The sequence below is a fragment of the Schistocerca cancellata genome, chromosome 6 (assembly GCF_023864275.1).
Source record: "Schistocerca cancellata isolate TAMUIC-IGC-003103 chromosome 6, iqSchCanc2.1, whole genome shotgun sequence".
In the NCBI taxonomy this organism is placed as follows: Eukaryota; Metazoa; Arthropoda; class Insecta; order Orthoptera; family Acrididae; genus Schistocerca; species Schistocerca cancellata.
Window position 1 is genome coordinate 442607614 of NC_064631.1, and position 20995 is coordinate 442628608.

Consider the following 20995-nt stretch of genomic DNA (forward strand, 5'->3'; position numbering starts at 1 on the left):
TTGTCAAATTTAGCCATGGCATCATTCTTAACTGTGCATAGCTGTTTCTTCTTATTGGCCTTTTAGCTGGAATTCTACCTTTGATGGTATTGTCTTTCAGAACAGCAGTAAACCTTCCTTTTCGGCCAAGGTTGGATAGCTGTCGTGACCTAGCCGTGGGGAAAGGGCAAATTTCTTCTGGTACAATGTGTGTTTATTCTATTTTTACAGAAAATATTTCTTTTCTAACTAACGGTAATGGAGCTCTTAGACAGTATAGGTGTGGGGCGGGTTGTGATAGGTGTATTAACTGACCCCTTGCGTAACTGTTCCAACCAGCACCACGCGAATCTTAAAAACGAATTGGATACAATCCTAAACTTGAGAAATAATATATTATCATACTTGCAGCAGCCACAGTTAACGACTATTTCGAAAAGCTGTAGTGGTAGAGTCTCAATTCGATGTGCAGGTTCATAAGAACAAAATAATTTGTGATGAAATAATTTGCATACCAGACAGAAAAATGATGAAACAGGGGTCACTCATTCGTGATGCTTCCAAGCAGAGTGCAATTACGGTAGACGGTGCATCTGTACATACGTTCCACACTAGCATGATGTCAGGTTTCTAGTCCACGGTGATAGGAAACAGAATATGTGTGTCAACCACGCCCTTATCTCGCCTAACGCCGGTAACCCTTACCAAAAAATGGCTCTGAGCACTATGGGACTTAACTTCTGAGGTCATCAGTCCCCTAGAACTTAGAACTACTTAAACCAAACTAACCTAAGGACATCACACACATCCATGCCCGAGGCAGGATTCAAACCTGCAACCGTAGCGGTCGCGCGGTTCCAGACTGTAGCGCCTAGAACCGCTCGGCCATCCCGACGTGACACTTACCATTCTGGCTTAGTTTAAAATAAACATTATCAGTTAATTTAACTGGAAATCAGCAGAAATAAGCCGTCATTACTAAAAAAGGTACGTAACAATCAATATAAAAGCAAAGGAGAAACAATTTTCATGGTGAGTTAAAAAAATATCAGTCAAGGTCATATCGCTTTACCATAGTGCTCTGTGCAGCTAATGAAATCGTTGTCAGAACGCAAGAGGACTTTTCCATTGTCTTTTCCCTGGATGTGACTGATGATCAGCACTACCATTTCCCTGTGTGCCGGAGTGAGTGCGGGCTATAAGTGACGAGGCGTCAGCGAGAATGCCAGCGCGTTCTCATCAAACATTCTCATTGCAGGCGTTTGTGAGCTATACACCTTGACGATATGAACGCTGATCATCACAGAGACATTGAAACTCACGTTCGTCACTTAGGATGTGGCTGTTGCTGCTCCTTATAGATCTCCACTTCGATGGTGCGGAGAAAAGGAATACTTGATTTCTCAAACTTCGTAAATTCAGCTAGCACTAGTTAACTTTTTTCTGTATTGTTCACTTCACTCCCCTTGCGTTAAGAAAAGGTGAGCGGACTGGTTTTGTTACCGTACACGTATTGGTTTTAAAATTTTATTATAGTTGAAATAAATGGAATTATGAGATCAAAATTCAGCGAAAGACAATTCTTTTTGACAGAATTAATAAAAAAAATACACTTTTGACTATGGCGTGGCTGATGTAATGCTGTGGATCACGATACTACTTCTGAAATGCCCGTGGAGATCAATTTTCTCATGTAACACTATGTTTGGGAGTGAGTGAATGACGGAGGGGGAATGTTGTTATGGTGGCGAGGGCTGTAGCTGATAGAATAGATACACATCAGTTCGGAGGTCCGGGTTAGGACGAGGTAGCCTGTGTTTCTTAGGATACGAAATGCTTAGTGTGAGGAAATGGGTCGTAGGGGAGGGGGAGTGGAAGGGTACTGGTCGGTACGGATCAGGCAGCGTTCCGAGTTCGTAAGGGATTAGGAAGGCAATGGGATTCTGATCTTTGAGCTTATTGTATGTACACGATTTTCGAAAATGTTGAAGACATCTGAGATCTTATAGAATGAAAGTATGCGAGATATGCTTGATTCTTTTATTGTTACATTACCAGTACCTAAGTTTGTCACCATTTACACCGCAAACAAAAATTTGTTTAGGCGTTTCAGCCATCTGTTGTATGTTCCTCGCAACTGAATTTGCTAGCAACTGAATTTAACACTGCCAGGCTTTTCTGCGTAGCCGGCCGGAGTGGCCGAGCGGTTCAAGGCGCTACAGTCCGGAACCTCACGACCGCTACGGTCGCAGGTTCGAATCCTGCCTTGGGCATGGATGTGTGTGATGTCCTTAGGTTAGTTAGGTTTAAGTAGTTCTAAGTTCTAGGGGACTTACGACCACAGCAGTTGAGTCCTATAGTGCTCAGAGCCATTTGAACCATTTTCTGCGTACTTGTTTTATGTGGGCCATGTGATTGCTGCCATTTTGCCGGCCGCGGTGGTCTCGCGGTTAAGGCGCTCAGTCCGGAACCGCGCGACTGCTACGGTCGCAGGTTCGAATCCTGCCTCGGGCATGGATGTGTGTGATGTCCTTAGGTTAGTTAGGTTAAAGTAGTTCTAAGTTCTAGGGGACTGATGACTACAGATGTTAAGTCCCATAGTGCTCAGAGCCATTTGAACCATTTTTTTTTTTTTTGCTGCCATTTTAGTTACACAATAGAATGAAGTTACGTGACATTCAGTCGATTTTATCCCGAACTGAGGTAAGTAACGGTGTGTGGTGTGATGTTATTCCGAACTGAGGTAAGTAATGGTATCTACTGGTGGTATTAGAATATGGTTTTCGGCCTGGAGCATCACAAACTAGTTCAATCGGATTTAATTTCCACGAGTGAGCTGGCCGCTCTAAATGCGTAATACTCCCAGGAGTCCACACGTTGTGAATACGTACATGGCTGACATGGGGTCCAAAGCTATTACGATACTTCTTTCTTTCTAGTGCTGCAAATATATTGTCTGACCTTTTTTTTTTTTCTTCTCAGACCTGTTCTGCGGGACAGATTCCCAGCTGACAAAAAAGATCTACTCGTAGGATGTAGATTGTGGCTTCTGCCAATTTATTCTCTTATTTTATATCACATATTTCGACTAACTCATATTCGGTGCCCACATATGGACTTTTCAAAATTTTTACAGAAATGCAGACAATACGGGGAAGGTCGCCATGGTAGCGAGTCCATGTGGACGACCATCAGGTAACTGTGTGGGGGCACAGTCATCAGGTACTCTACGGTGGTAGCCCCCTGACCAAGCAGCGTCGCATTATTGATGCTGGAGCTGTCACCTCCCCTGCACGCCAAAGAGTCGGTACCTGTCCATTTGGGGGCACCGAGTTTTAGGCAATGTACATCAAATCGCATGGACTTGGCTTTGGTTGGGTAGCGCTCATTGGGGGAGCCCTCGTTCGCAGTAAGCGGCATCATGGCGGATGTAAGGTAACATGAAAAGACTAAAGTCGTCAGGCAATGGCCACGGGGCTCCGACAGTCTCTTCAGGCAGACTGCAATTCAGTGCGGGTCGTAACGACCCCAAGGACTTTCTCTCCTTGGCCACGACGTAGGAGGAAAGCAAAACCAAACGCCTTACTCCTCATAGTTCGTGGATTGCACCTGAACAGACGGAGTGTTTTTTCTCTCCGCTAAACCAATATACTTTTTGGAGAATACTGAAAATATATTTGTCGAACTCAATCTCCTTTGTAAATCATGAAGTACTTTCATCTTATTTAAGATGGCAAATCCTACCCAGTCCCAGGCTTTACTTTTTAGTAAACGACTTGATGATTTACCTATTACCGTAACACCCCATAAGAAGTCCGCCACGATAGCTGCGTGACGGATAGCTGTCCTACGGGCCCGGGTTCGATTCCCGACTGGGTCGGGGATTGTCTCCGCTCAGGGACTGGGTGTTTTGCTGTCTTCATTATCATTTCATCCCCATCTGGCGCGCAAGTCGCCCAATGTGGCGTCGAATGTAATAAGACCTGCACCAAAGCGGCCGGACTTGCCCCGCAAGAGGCCTTCCGGCCAATGCTGCCAAACGCTCATTTCCATTTTACCCTATAAGAAACTGAACTTGATGCAGGGTATAATTCTTCACCGGGACGTAACGCTGAAAACGGATGAAGAACTGCACAAACACTGAGACCCGCCAGACAACAAGGTACACACCAGAGCATTCATCTTCAGATATTATAATTCAGTGCAGAACATTCCAACCCTCGGAAATATCCCTTTTGAAGGGTATTTGCTTCCAGGAGAGTCAAAATCATGGTTTACCGCTGTAATGTAAAGTAGTATTTCCCACATCCAATAACGTGCTTTAAAAGTCAGCATTTCCGGCATAAGTCTTTCCAGTGTAAATTCTACCCGAGTTCTGGAGACTGCAGCATATCACGAAAATTCACATAGGTGAATTTTCGTGTCAATTGCGGGAACGACCACGCTCCGAGATCCCCGAAGTGTGCTAGCCTAATCCTGGAATGTAAAATACAGGAAATGAAGTTCTTCGATCGCCTCTCATATTTTAAAACTAGGAAATAATAAGATAATTTAAACGCTGTTTCCGCACTATCGACTTTTGCCACTGCTGTGGCAAGATCTTCAGTAGTACTTGTTGTATTTATTCCCTTGACATCGACCCCAGGAGGTCGTGCTGATAACTTAGAGTACGGGGACAATAGGCCCTCCCCTCTCCTGGTTTCTGCAGCATTATCTTCTAGAAAGACTCCCAGTATACTCCTCCAGCTTCTACCGGTGACAAATCTCCCTTTCGTAAACTGTCTCGCCAGAAACCTACAGACCAGCGACCAGACGCCAATCACTGACTGAAGGAGCTACCTACAGTGCGTCCCAGGGCTTCACACTCCTCTTTCACCCCTACACCCTTAGCGGATAAGATCTCACAGGATTCTCGATTGTCAAAAGCAGTGAAAGAGAACAAGAAGGAAGCTCGGGAGTAGGCTACTCCAGTGATCCTGGAGACGCCAGATCACTCCAACTTGTCGGATACCGAACTGATGGTTGTTGGTGATGTTCCACCCCCACCCATAACAGACAGTGATCGTCGTTCACGGCTTGTCCTTCTAGCCCCTTCACGCCTTACCAGAATACTTTGAACTCGATAATTCAATGGGACTGCAAAGGATTTGTCGCCAGCAAAACCACAACAACTAATTTTCTCCTGCTCTGCGATTTATGTTTCTCTCAAAGAAATACGAGGGCTATTTGGAACGACTGGGGCCACATGGAGTGGCCGCGTGGTTTGAGGCATCATGTCTCATTGTGACCGTGATGATATAAGCAGTACCTCTGACGGTTCAGAACGTGACTGGCGCAGGCTCTAAGTCACGCCCTAGCAAAGGACACAAGTCTCAACGTTTAGGTAGACCTGCAGTTCTTTACTAGCGAAGCGCCAGTACAAGAGACTTGTACTAGAGTGTGACGATCTCCCTTATTCTGTGTTGCCTCCTCAGCTCGGTTCCAAAAGCACATTTCTCGCACAAGTCAATCACGAGCTGGAGCCCGGCATTCTAAGCTCGGTGAATGGTCTTTGCACTGCAAACCGATTTGACCAGTCAGAGACTTAAAGTTAATTGGCAGAAAACGGAAAAAAATGCAGCTTCGCGGCCTCTTTTCCACACGTTTGCCGTGTCTTTTGCTAACACAATACAGGGTGGAAGCACAGCGCTCTATAAACAGCTTGTTATCTCCCCTGTTGCGTCCATTTCAAAGTTTGCAAAGAATGGCCATAAACTCGCATTGACAGAAGACGTTTTGAAACAGAGTCTGCACGTCTGGGCTCCAATTTCCCTGTCCTACAGACATTTTCAGAACGTTTACATTTTGTTTTGGCGGCTTGCTCACTAACAAGGCCTACAATGGGCTGTCGGCGACTTTTCGGCGCTAGGCCGTATACCTGGACGTCTGGCGCCAAAGCTAATATGTTTTGCACAATACGACCGTGGCATGGGGCCGTCTGGAATGTCTCTTCATCGTTCTCCAGAACAAACACGCTTTGTCGCCCCATCAAAGCCGTGCTTTTACTGCAGTCGTTTAAGTCGGCACCCTGTTCCTTTGAACGCAGGTAAAGCTTACCGTATTTCTTTCCCTAGAGCACGCAAACAAGACCATAAACTGCTGCCCACCATTTCATCACAATGTATGAAGTCAAATCGCTATAGATCACATTACCAACACCAAATCAGAAGTGAGAGTGCCCTGCAATCACTCATGCTATCGATGGAAGTACACGTGTACAGCGTAGATTTGTTGAGCAGCCTATTCCGGAGTCCAATCGCCCACGACACACAGGACTCATCCCATCTTCATGATGCGGGGATCCATCAGTTACAACTGATGGTCACGTCTGGTGTTTCTGCAGGGTTAAGTAACGGTTCCCGCTCCTTAGCACAGGCTGTCATCCCCGTACTATTGCCATTTCTTTGACATGCAGATGACGTGCGTTTTCAGCAGGATAATGCGCGTCCACATGCGACTGCTGCTATGCAAAGTGCTCTTCGTGGTGTAAAAAAACTGCACTGTCCAACAGAGCACCAGATGTCTCGCCAATTGTACATGTATGGGACATGGTGAAGCTGAAATTTATTCCAGAGCCTGCAAGATCCAATGCAGAATTGCTGCAAAGGGTGCAAGATGGGTGGGACAGTCTATCGTAAGATGTCATTCTGTTCCTTTATGATCGTTTGCATGCAAAAATCATTCCTGCGTTGCTGACAAAAAAATGGAACACTGTATATTCACGCAATTGTTTGGGCACCCTTTGCTGTGACACTTAAGTTTCACTTGGTTTGAATTTATTAACGTGTACTCCTAAAATGGTGAACCACCTGTCACATCAGTTGTCTGTAATATGACCTTGTCGTTGTGGGTGTTGCATTTATTTCCAGCAGTGTATTCTTACGAAGGTTAACGAAGAATGTAGGTTAGCAGTAAAATAATAGCAATAAATGGTGTCTGTTCTTTAGGACATGTCGGAAAGAATAGACACCATTTCGCTCCTGCAGCCACTATGAATCAAGATACAAGGGAATTAAAGGCATTAGCTGTCAGTGGGCATTGATCTAAATCAATGAGGGATGTAGAAAATTTCTGCTGCACCAGGGTACCAAACTGGGTCTCGTGCTTGCTAGGCAGATGCACTGACCACTGTGCCATCCGGACACAGTGGTCATTTCAAAAGCATGGACTGCCCAAGCTCTCAACTTATCCACGCACTACTGATATAGTGCCCCTTGTCCATTGTCCTAGTTACCGATGGCAATTCCCCGATTCCCATAAGGGATCGAGCTTGCTGTGCATCTGCACAGAAGGGATCATTGATTATCCTCGCCTTCATTATATATGTGGTGTCTGTTCTTTTGCATGTTCGGTGTGATGATTGCTGTGTCTGGATGGCGTAGTTGCCAGCACATCTGCCTAGTAATCAGGAGACTCAGGTTCGAATCCCTGTCTGGCACAAATTTTCAGCTTTCCCCATAGATTTAAATCAATGCCCACTGGCAGCCAATGTCTTTAATTCCTTTGTGTCTTGATTCATAGAGGCTGAAGGATCAAAATGGTGTCCGTTCTTTCGGACAAGTCCGAAAGAACAAGGTGAGGACGGCCAATGAGCCCTTCAGAACAGATGCACGTAGGTCTCAAACACTTAAGGGAATAGGCGAAATGCCACGAGTAATGAGGATAATAGGTAAGGACACTACATCAGTATAGTGTGGATAAGTTGAGAATTTAGGTCTGGCAGGAGGCGTGCTGGGGTAGTCCATGCAGTTATCCTGACCACTGTGTTTGGATGGTGTATTGGTCAGTGCACCTGCCTAGTATGCAAGAGACTCAAGTTCGAATCGCAGTCCGGCACAAATTTTCAACTTTCCCCAGTGATTTAAATCAATTTCCACTGGCAGCTAATGTCATTGATTACTATATATGTCTTAACTACAATAATGTTTCCTTATTTACAATATCAGTTCATGCAGTACGAATGTTTTCTCATCTTGTTGCGACGCTTAAGAAAACAGAAAGTGTTAAACCAAGGCTATGCATTTGATGCCGAACTCGTACATACGATGACGCCCAAGTTACTGTTCTCGCTTCTGCTATAGTGAATCGACAAGTGACCACACGACAGCATGAGCAAGAGACTGGCATTCGTAAAATTCGTTGACATTGAATTCTGAAATGTCACCATTACACTGACGCCAGCGATTACATAGGAATGATTTCTAGAGTTGTGTACTGTTCCGCTAGTGCATTCTGCGTGAGTTTCCATCAGTTTTTGCCCGCATCTCGTGGTCGTGCGGTAGCGTTCTCGCTTCCCACGCCCGGGTTCCCGGGTTTGATTCCCGGCGGGGTCAGGGATTTTCTCTTCCTCGTGATGGCTGGGTGTTGTGTGCTGTCCTTAGGTTAGTTAGGTTTAAGTAGTTCTAAGTTCTAGGGGACTTATGACCACAGCAGTTGAGTCCCAAAGTGCTCAGAGCCATTTGAACCATTTTTTTTCATCAATTTGCTGTCAACTCCAACAAGTAGGTGAGTTAGAATACTCCAGCTGCCTGCATCGTGTGGTAGTGAAGGGGTGTCAATCTAAATCTTGTGTTACGTTTCTCATAACGTCATGTTTGCGCTAATGGAACACTGTGGTATGTTTTTGAACAGGTCTCCGGGAGAGGATATGGACTAGCGAATAATAAGTATAGTGCGCTATTTAAAAAAGACTTACTGATGTTCATATGTCAGCAGCGAACAAGATTACAAGAAGGGCACTCATTCTTCTTAATATCCCCCTGGTAGCTAAACATTTATATGATACATTTTTTATTTCGCTTCTCTACAAAAAGTTGCTTAGAATGGTCAATGTAAATGGGACACCCTGTATGTCATGCATAGCTAACCAGACAGGCTGGAGAAATCTCAAACCATGTGCAAATTACTAGAGAAATATTTGAAAAAAAATAGTTTTCCAGTTACTACTGAAACTCGAATAATTATAGGAAAATAGTCCATTATTTACAGTTACCGTTGACGGCAGTTCGTTGAGATGAACGTGTTTTGTCCCAGACGATAATGTTTTGCTGAAGAAACACGTGCAACACCGTAGACAAATGGAATAAGCGCGGCTCTGAACGATGGCTTATCGCTATTATAAAGGGAAAATTTATATGCTTGGAAATAACGGAAATAATTAAACTGTAAGTAGGCTGTTTATGTTTTCGCTATGTAAGTAGGCTGTTTGTGTTTTCTCTATGTAAGTAGGCTGTTTATGTTTTCTTTATGTAAGTAGGCTGTTTATGTTTTCTTATTGGCAACGTTACGTAGCGCTCTATATGAAAATCACTAGCTGTGCTGTGTGCTGTCTGTGGCTAGTTTGCATTGTTGTCTGCCATTGTAGTGTTGTGCAGCGGCAGCTGGATGTGAACAGCGCGTAGCGTTGCGCAGTTGGAGGTGAGCCGCCAGCAGTAGTGGATGTGGGGAGAGAAATGGCGGAGATTTGAAATTTGTGCATGAACTGCTATATATATTATGACTATTAAGGTAAATACAGTGTTTGTTCTCTATTAAAGTGTTTCATTTGCTAACTATCCCTATCAGTAGTTAGTGACTTCCGTAGTTTGAATCCTTTATTTAGCTGGCAGTAGTGGCGCTCGCTGTATTGCAGTAGTTCGAGTAATGAAGATTTTTGTGAGGTAAGTTATTTGTGGAAGATATAGTTTAATGTTAGTCAGGGCCATTTTTTTGTAGGGATATGTACTAATATAGTTATTTTATGCCTACAGATCCAGTCAATAAGAAATTTATGATTTACTTCCAAGAAAACGAGGGCACATAAATAGACATTTCCCTTCACAGGAATTGCATAAATAATTTCTTTACGATTTGGTAACTTATCTGCTAGTGTAAGTTCTCGTGATGCATCACTCTAGTGTTAAGATGTGACATAGGTATTAGACATGGCCATTTTAGTGTAATATTTTTTCTGCTTGAGCTATGTCATGTTTAGGTATAAGTTGCTGCTGTTTGCCAGGCATAGTGTTATTGAATTTGACTTTGTATTATTCTGTTAAGCCAGTTTTACTAATGATTTATTTTTATTGTTGCTGCACATTGGCTCGTATTAGTTGTAATATTACAATTGCTTTGCTAATTTCTTAATGCTGCTTGCTTCGCAAATCTGCGTTTTTTTATTGCTGTTTATATTAATTGTTTTATGTGATGCTGCATTGCCTCGTCCCTTGGTATATATATCTGAGCTCAGTAGATTTAAGTTAGCTTAAAAGGGGTAGACTATATAAGAAACTAACTATGATGACTTGGAAGAAATGTATTGAGAAGCTATATGAAAATGGTTTGGGCAAAAAAAAAAGGATACTGTACAGTGGAGAAAAACTATTTTTGACAGAGGTTGTGAACAGAATACAGAAAGCAGGCTTAGATAGGACTTTTGGGAATAATGATGAACGAAGGGAGATCTCCATGCAAAATACTGCAGTAAAACAAACCCTGTCCTTTCCTTTTGTGTCATCCCTCTATATGTTTGTGTACCCTTGTGTATTTATGTTCTTCCTGTCTTTATATGTTTAGCTAATAAGATTTATGTTGTAGAATTTCTCTAATACTAAGCTATAGACATTATTTATTCTGTTCTGTTTTAATGCTCATGTGTAAAGTTGATGTTTCAAAAGTTATTCTGATCTTTTATGTATGAACTTATGTTATAATTCCTGTAACACTGATGTATATGTTAGTTCAATTCTTTTGTAAAGCCCATATTACTACAAATGTTATCTGTATTGTTATGTTTTTAATTATGTATTTTGTACCTTTGTCATTGTATTCTTATGTTATAAAATTGTAATTGACACCAGTTCATCTAATTAAGTAACTTGTAAGTATTCATTTCACTGCGCACATTTCTGTTGGTCATAGTATATGGACAATATGTGAGAAGTTGGGGCTCTTAGTGTTTACATGTGTGTTGATAATTCAGCAAGGGACTGGATAACAGCATTGCTGGTTCTAAGGACAATTCCAAAAACTTTGTGAGTGCACAAGTGGTGGTTATGGACTTGCTATATTCTCTGCAAGACTCTGCGATGGTGAATGTGCACCTGCACTGTCGCAGCAGATGGCTGCTGGCCATCTCTACCAGGACTACAGTGGGTCTACACCTTTGATGACCCACCAATACCATTATTTCTACAAGGACTACAGTGGGTCTACACCTTTGCTGACTCACCAGTACCACAATTTCTACAAGGACTACAGTGGGTCTGCACCTCTGGTGGCCCACCAATACTCTCTACCAGGACTGCAGTGGGTCTGCTCTGTGATGACCTACCTACCAATATTCTTCAGAACTTCGACTGACTATGCTGTGGGTTTGCTCTGTTGTGGCCCATCACCTGTCTGCATGTCAAGAGTCAGCACAGTCTTTCCGTTGGAAGGACAACACTACTTCTTCACGACTGCATGGAAATCCACTACTTCCGTGTGCATTGTCTTTTACTGCTCAGACTTTGAGAAAAGAAACGGCAGTTTCACTGTTATGAATGATCAGGACTGTCTTTATGGGCTGTGAGAAAATTTTAGCTTTTGACCAACATTGTATCAATAAGTGTGTGCATTTGATATCTTTGTTATTGTAATTATGAAAAATTTTTTCAAATCATTATTGGCCACTGCCCAAAAATATTTTGTAAAATTTTTTGTGGGGAGCATGGGGGCTATGTAAGTAGGCTGTTTATGTTTTCGCTATGTAAGTAGGCTGTTTATGTTTTCTCTATGTAAGTAGGCTGTTTATGTTTTCTTTATGTAAGTAGGCTGTTTATGTTTTCTTATTGGCAACGTTACGTAGCGCTCTATATGAAAATCACTAGCTGTGCTGTGTGCTGTCTGTGGCTAGTTTGCATTGTTGTCTGCCATTGTAGTGTTGTGCAGCGGCAGCTGGATGTGAACATCGCGTAGCGTTGCGCAGTTGGAGGTGAGCCGCCAGCAGTAGTGGATGTGGGGAGAGAAATGGCGGAGATTTGAAATTTGTGCATGAACTGCTATATATATTATGACTATTAAGGTAAATACAGTGTTTGTTCTCTACTAAAGTGTTTCATTTGCTAACTATCCCTATCAGTAGTTAGTGACTTCCGTAGTTTGAATCCTTTACTTAGTTGGCAGTAGTGGCGCTCGCTGTATTGCAGTAGTTCGAGTAATGAAGATTTTTGTGAGGTAAGTTATTTGTGGAAGATATAGTTTAATGTTAGTCAGGGCCATTTTTTTGTAGGGATTTTTGAAAGTCAGATTGCGTTGTGCTAAATAATATTTGTGTCAGGTTAAGCATAGTCTTGTACAATTGTTCTAAGGGGACGTTCCAAAACGAAACATTGAATTCGTTACCTTTATAATAATCAGACAAGTATTGAAAAAGCAACTGATACAGCTTCATTAATTAATTATTAAACAGATTCCTTCCTGAAAAAAGAAATACTTGTAGAAATTAGAAAACCGTCTTTTCTTATCCTTGGTTGCCAATAAAGTAGTACAACACTTAATCCGTCCCAGAATTCTTTTAGGAAGAACATGTTCTGTACAACGGATATTATTTAACTATTTTATGCTCACTTAATACATAAATTTCAAATGAGAAACACTTTTACATTCATTCAAGGCTCTAGAATGTCCGGCTAATAAAATATTTGTCGAGAAATAGAGTTATTACTGTGTTAACGAGGCAACACCGGGTTAATTTATAGCTTATTTCAGAAAAAAAGATTTAGGAGCTATGCTAAGTAAATCAAATAACCTACGAAGCAAGGCTATGTTATTTACATAACGTAAAGTTCACAGCGTAATTATATAAGTGAAAATCATGATAAACTAACACTTTATACGATACAGGGCGAAAATTTACGCTCTATTATGAAGAACAAAGGGTTAACTACAAGCCTTATTTCCATAAATTACGGCGCACACAGTATTTCAAATTAAAGTTGTTATTAATCCTGTCTCTAGGAGAAAGTATATTTATTTTGAATCATACATGAACACATTTCCGATTATGTGGTTCCATCGATGCGTTGTTTTATCTATCTCAGGTGCAGATGTGCAGTCAAACGGACTTCTGTATGTAGCACTAATAAAACAATTACATAGAGTGTATACGTATTTCTGTGAAACAGATGAATGGTAATCATATGATGATTACTTCTCAGGACTATTACGACCGCCTGCCTAGCAAGGTGATAACGTGCTCGCCTCCCATGCAAGCGGGCCCGGGTTCGATTCCCGCCCCGATTGAAGATTTTCTCCGCTCGGGGACTGGGTGTTGTGTTGTCGTCATCATCATTTCATCCTCACCACCGGCGCGCAAGTCGCCCAATGTGGCGTCGAATGAAAGAAGACTTGCACTTGGTTCAAATGGCTCAAATTGAAACGTCCCCTTAGAAAAATTCTAAATGGCTGTGTTAAACTGACACACAATATTTTTAGCTCAACGCAATCTGACTTTCAAAAATCCCTACAAAAGAATGACCCTGACTAACAATAACCTATACCTTTCATGAACCACTTACCTCACAAAAATCTTCGTTACTCGAACTACAGCAATACAGCGAGCGCCACTACTGCCAGCTAAATAAAAGATTCTATCTACTGAAGGCACTAACTACTGATAGGCATAGTTAGCAAATGAAAGATTTTGATAAAGAACAAACAATGTATTTACCTTAATAGTAACTCAAAAGTCATAATATATATGTCAGTTCATGACACATCAAGTCTTACAAATTTACTGTCTCTGATGGACACACGTCCAGATCACCCGCTCTCAAAACTCCGCCATCTCTCTCACCACATCCACCACTGCTGGCCACCACTGCTGGCGGCTCACCTCCAACTGCGCAACGCTACGCGCTGTTCACATCCAGCTGCCCAACACTACAATAGCAAACAAAAAAAATGCAAACCAGCCACATACTGCACACAGCACTGCCAGTGATTTTCATACAGAGCGCTACGTGGCGTTGCCAATAAAAAAACCTAAACAGCCTACTTACAAAATGGCTCTGAGCACTATGGGACTTAACTGCTGCGGTCATAAGTCCCCTAGAACTTAGAACTACTTAAACCTAACTAACCTAATGACATCACACACATCCATGCCCGAGGCAAGATTCGAACCTGCGACCGTAGCGGTCGAGCGGTTCCAGACTGTAGCGCCTAGAACCGCTCGGCCACTCCAGCCAGCACTTGCACTTGGTGGCCGAACTTCCCAGAACAGGTGCTTCCTCACCAACGATGCCATACGTTCATTTCCAGCGCTAGTATGTAACGAAATTATGATTTTAACTGAAAATACCTAGTAGAGTACGGAAGTTTAGTAATAATAACTTTTAAATTTGGGAAACTACATGCCAAATACTTAAAACAGAGACATATCTATATTTAAAAAGCTGTTACAATAAAGATGTCCATTGAGATTGAAGTTATACCCATTTCAGTAAAATCTGGGTTCTTTATACAAATATATTCCTGTGAACATCTGAAAGACACACATTAACACACCCACCCACCCACCCACACACACACACACACACTTTTATATATAGTGTGTGTGTGTGTGTGTGTGTGTGTGTGTGTGTGAGTGTGTGTGTGTGTGTGTGTGTTTGGGTGGGTGGGTGGGTGGGTGTCATTCAGATGTTAACAGGAATATATTTATATAAATAACATATATACACTCCTGGAAATGGAAAAAAGAACACATTGACACCGGTGTGTCAGACCCACCATACTTGCTCCGGACACTGCGGGAGGGCTGTTCAAGCAATGATCACACGCACGGCACAGCGGACACACCAGGAACCGCGGTGTTGGCCGTCGAATGGCGCTAGCTGCGCAGCATTTGTGCACCGCCGCCGTCAGTGTCAGCCAGTGTCAGCCAGTTTGCCGTGGCATACGGAGCTCCATCGCAGTCTTTAACACTGGTAGCATGCCGCGACAGCGTGGACGTGAACCGTATGTGCAGTTGACGGACTTTGAGCGAGAGCGTATAGTGGGCATGCGGGAGGCCGGGTGGACGTACCGCCGAATTGCTCAACACGTGGGGCGTGAGGTCTCCACAGTACATCGATGTTGTCGCCAGTGGTCGGCGGAAGGTGCACGTGCCCGTCGACCTGGGACCGGATCGCAGCGACGCACGGATGCACGCCAAGACCGTAGGATCCTACGCAGTGCCGTAGGGGACCGCACCGCCACTTCCCAGCAAATTAGGGACACTGTTGCTCCTGGGGTATCGGCGAGGACCATTCGCAACCGTCTCCATGAAGCTGGGATACGGTCCCGCACACCGTTAGGCCGTCTTCCGCTCACGCCCCAACATCGTGCAGCCCGCCTCCAGTGGTGTCGCGACAGGCGTGAATGGAGGGACGAATGGAGACGTGTCGTCTTCAGCGATGAGAGTCGCTTCTGCCTTGGTGCCAATGATGGTCGTATGCGTGTTTGGCGCCGTGCAGGTGAGCGCCACAATCAGGACTGCATACGACCGAGGCACACTGGGCCAACACCCGGCATCATGGTGTGGGGAGCGATCTCCTACACTGGAAATCAGCACTGGTGATCGTCGAGGGGACACTGAATAGTGCACGGTACATCCAAACCGTCATCGAACCCATCGTTCTACCATTCCTAGACCGGCAAGGGAACTTGTTGTTCCAACAGGACAATGCACGTCCGCATGTATCCCGTGCCACCCAACGTGCTCTAGAAGGTGTAAGTCAACTACCCTGGCCAGCAAGATCTCCGGATCTGTCCCCCATTGAGCATGTTTGGGACTGGATGAAGCGTCGTCTCACGCGATCTGCACGTCCAGCACGAACGCTGGTCCAACTGAGGCGCCAGGTGGAAATGGCATGGCAAGCCGTTCCACAGGACTACATCCAGCATCTCTACGATCGTCTCCATGGGAGAATAGCAGCCTGCATTGCTGCGAAAGGTGGATATACACTGTACTAGTGCCGACATTGTGCATGCTCTGTTGCCTGTGTCTATGTGCCTGTGGTTCTGTCAGTGTGATCATGTGATGTATCTGACCCCAGGAATGTGTCAATAAAGTTTCCCCTTCCTGGGACAATGAATTCACGGTGTTCTTATTTCAATTTCCAGGAGTGTATATGGGACTGGGTGTTGTGTTGTTGCCCTCATCATTTCACCCTCATCACCGGCGCACAAGTCGCCCAATGTGGCGTCGAATGAAATAAGAGTTGCATTTCGCGACCGAACGTCACCGAATATACAGGGCTATTACAAATGATTGAAGCGATTTCATAAATTCACTGTAGCTCCATTCATTGACATATGGTCACGACACACTACAGATACGTAGAAAAACTCATAAAGTTTTGTTCGGCTGAAGCCGCACTTCAGGTTTCTGCCGCCAGAGCGCTCGAGAGCGCAGTGAGACAAAATGGCGACAGGAGCCGAGAAAGCGTATGTCGTGCTTGAAATGCACTCACATCAGTCAGTCATAACAGTGCAACGACACTTCAGGAAGAAGTTCAACAAAGATCCACCAACTGCTAACTCCATTCGGCGATGGTATGCGCAGTTTAAAGCTTCTGGATGCCTCTGTAAAGGGAAATCAACGGGTCGGCCTGCAGTGAGCGAAGAAACGGTTGAACGCGTGCGGGCAAGTTTCACGCGTAGCCCGCGGAAGTCGACGAATAAAGCAAGCAGGGAGCTAAACGTAGCACAGCCGACTTGGAAAATCTTATGGAAAAGGCTAAAGCAGAAGCCTTACCGTTTACAATTGCTATAAGCCGTGGCACCCGATGACAAAGTCAAACGCTTTGAATTTTCGGCGCGGTTGCAACAGCTCATGGAAAAGGATGCGTTCAGTGCGAAACTTGTTTTCAGTGATGAAGCAACATTTTTTCTTAATGGTGAAGTGAACAGACACAGTGTGCGAATCTGGGCGGTAGAGAATCCTCACGCATTCGTGCAGCAAATTCGCAATTCACCAAAAGTTAACGTGTTTTGTGCAATCTCACTGTTTAAAGTTTACGGCCCCTTTTTCTTCTGCGAAAAAAACGTTACAGGACACGTGTATCTGGACATGCTGGAAAATTGGCTCATGCCACAACTGGAGACCGACAGCGCCGACTTCATCTTTCAACAGGATGGTGCTCCACCGCACTTCCATCATGATGTTCGGCATTTCTTAAACAGGAGATTGGAAAACCGATGGATCGGTCGTGGTGGAGATCATGATCAGCAATTCATGTCATGGCCTCCACGCTCTCCCGACTTAACACCATGCGAATTCTTTCTGTGGGGTTATGTGAAAGATTCAGTGTCCCTTTTCGGCAGGTATTTGTTGTTTTGTTTTTGTACCGTGTAAAGTCAACAAATCCATCTCATCAAGTCTTTTATACGACGGAAACATCTGATTATTTCCCATTCCAAACAATATGATTTTTAAAGTGGAGTTTTACGTGCCTGTTAGATAGAGCGGTCCCAGATTAGTCGACTGTTTTATTCATTTTATCGATTTGTGTTAACAGGAACAGCAAAATACGAAGAACACTCTGTACTCCAGTAGGGACTGAGCAGCGCAGATGCGTGATGGTAGGAGTCAGTGTGGGCCAGTGTGGTGCTGTCACTGCTGGAGTATTAGTTATTTTTCGTGTTTCTCTGTTCCTATTAATACAGATCGATAAAAAGAATATCGCGCAAGACTAATAGGGAACCGCTTTGTCAAATACATATAAAATTCCACTTTAAATGTCATTTTGTTTGCGACGAGAAACAAACCGGCGCTTTCGTTCGACGCTTGGTCCTTGGTGTGGAAGACGGAATGAGCGGTATTGGTCTGCGCTGACTTCAGAAACACATTGCAATAAAGAGTGCCGAAACAACATTGAAAATGCACCTTACATCCCTTAGGAGAGACATCCTGTTTATATCAGGAGCAGTGAAATGAAAACAGAGCACCCGCCACAAGGGGACCCTGAAACATAATCACCACATGCATCTACACGTTCATCCAACTGGGAGGCGAGGCGGTCAATATTCCTTTCTCGTAGAAAGCGGTCAGCTGTTGACGGTTCCACAACCTCACGCACTCTTGCACTTCCTCGTCTGGCGGAAACCGACGTCCACGCGTGTCCTCCTTCAGATAGCCAAAGAAGTGAAAGTCACATGGTGAAAGATCTGGAGGATACTACAATGTTTCCCAACAAAATCGTTGAAGTGTATCCTTCGTCCGAGTGGCAGTGTGGGCGGGCGTTATCGAGCAACAGGATGATTCTGTCCGACAGCATTCCTGGGCGTTGTGACTAATGCCACTTCGCAAGTTTCTGCAAAGTGTCTTCATAGCGCTGCACACTGATTATGCTTCCACACGGGAGGAACTGGACGAGCAAAATGCCCCTGCAGTCGAAGACTAAGGTAATCATGACCTCTCCGGCGCTTGTGTGAACAACTTTGGATTTCTTTGGCGGGGAAGATGTGACATGTTTCCAACGCTGTCTTTACCGTTTACTCTAGGGCTGTCAGAATGCAGCCGGCTAGAATGATTCTGTTGCACGAGAACCCCCACATTCACATTGCCAATCGGTCAAAGACTACGCTTTAGCAATTTGGATCGGAAACACTGCTGCTTCCTCCGTACAGTCCGGATAATTCATCGAGTGATTTCCCCATCTTTGACGACCTGAGGAAAGACGTGGGGTAGACGTTGGTTTCTGTCGGACAAGGAAGTGCAAGAGTGAGGGCGGTTGTGGATTAGTCAGCAGCCAACTGCATCCTACAAAACATATACCAGTGGTATAAATGTTTAACGGGCGTGGTGATTACTTTACTATGGATCCATTCCACTAGGCATTACCATGCATAATATTATGTAGCAAAACCTGGAACGTTCTTAATACAGGTTTCGGTGTTTATGTTTGGCAATGAATATCCAATGTGCAATGTTTGTCTTACGCAGATTTACTTTGTGGTGTCTTGTTGAGCACATGACTTAATCTGCAAAACCAATATGCAATTTTCAAAATGAAATCAATCCCTCTGAAATTCACCCAGTCTCATGAGCACCAAGTTCTATGGCCCTGTGCAATAAACTGATAAAATTTCCTACGCAAATAAACAATGAAATAAATTTTCCTTAGCTCTAGAGTCGCAACGGATGTAATCTTGGTATTCTGTTATCTCCTCAGTAGCCATAGAAAATATTCTATCTTGACACAGCAAAGTGCAATGCCGGCCGTAAAATAGCTTCATACAAATAATATCAGTAGAATGGTTGATAAATGAATAATCTTGCAGATGTTCAGTGAAAATATTGGATATTGTCTCAGCGCTGTGCAATGCTGCCAACATTGAAACTGTTACGAATATTAAAACTTTTCTGACTCTGGCACATTAATATTTTCCTGACTCTAATTGAAAATTGATTTCTTTTTTTAAAAAAAAGTATTCATTGGGTTCAAATAAACACGACATGGGAGAGGATGAGCTACTGATAAGGGGATATCATAAAACCAAATGCTTCAGTTTGAAAATTGTATTTAAAATGAAGTTTCTCTTCCACAAATTCTGATATGAAACATTTGCATTAACTTAGAAATCAGTGAACTTCTCAACTTTTCTACAATTCTCACTTACTGTCGTAATTAAAAACACTTGGATTGTTACATGACAACAAGTCTGACATCAATAGTCAAAATAGATTCCAAAACTTAACTTCTCTGTGTCAGGATTACAAACCACACAAAATATTACCAAACGGGTATACCTAATCAAATCTGATGGAAAACACTTGGTTCCTACATTCAAATGTCAGCACTGTAAAATTAGCGAAAGCCATATTGCGTTGCTACGTACATAAAACTAAGTATACAAAATTTCATTACCTTACAGATTTGTTCCATTTGCTTTACCTTTGAGTTGCAGAGTAAATTCATTTTTGTTGTTGTTGTGGTCTTCAGTCCAGAGACTGGTTTGATGCAGCTCTCCATGCTACTCTATCCAGTGCAAGCTTCTTCATCTCCCAGTACCTACAGCAACCTACACCCTTCTGAATCTGTTTAGTGTATTCATCTCTTAGTCTCCCTCTACAAGTTTTACGCTCCACGCTGCCCTCCAATACTAAGTTGGTGATCCTCTGATGCCTCAGAACATGTCCTACCAACCGATCTCTTCTTCTAGCCAAGTTATGCCACAAATTTCTCTTCTCCCAAATTCTATTCAATATCTCTTCATTACAAAATTGTTAAGGCTTTCGTGGCCACTTGTTGACAAACTGCCTATTGGCTGCTGTCTCGGGTTCTTCGGCCGACGTTCATCTAATGATTTTTCCGACGTTTCGCCAGCACGAGTGGCTGGCATTGTCAAAGCTTCACCCTCCATTGCTGGTGGTGAACTGGAGCCGAGCTCGCGGCCGCAGACTATATGTACCTGGCGCGCCAACGTCCGAGGGCTTCTCCGCGGTCATTTCCGGTGCGGTTCTCCTCTTGCTACCTGCGACGGTCGTTCGCTGCAGTACGGAAAGCCACGATCCGTTTACCTTAAGGCTTTCCTCTTTCTTGTTCAAACTATTCGCGTGTTTTTGTGTTTCTACAGCTTCTCTGATCATGCGCGTGTGATAGTGCTTCTCTACAGCCAGAACTTCCGTATCAGCGAATTTTATTACGTGGTCGGTCTCATTGAGTGCGTGCACTGCCACTGCCGATTTTTCCACCTGCCCCAACCTGCAATGTCGCTTATGCTCTTTGATCCTGGTGTTGTGTGGTTTTAGGGCGCACAACTTCAATGGTCATTAGCATCCTGGCGTTAATGGATCGTCCAGTAATTCCGACATAAACTTTTCCGCATGTGCATGGTATACGGTATATTCCCGACATTGCAAGTGGGTCTCTTTTCTCCTTCGCCGATCTAAGACACTCTTTGATCTTCCTTGTCGGTTTGAAAATCGTCTTTACGCCATGTTTGCGCAATATACGGCCGATTCTGTCCG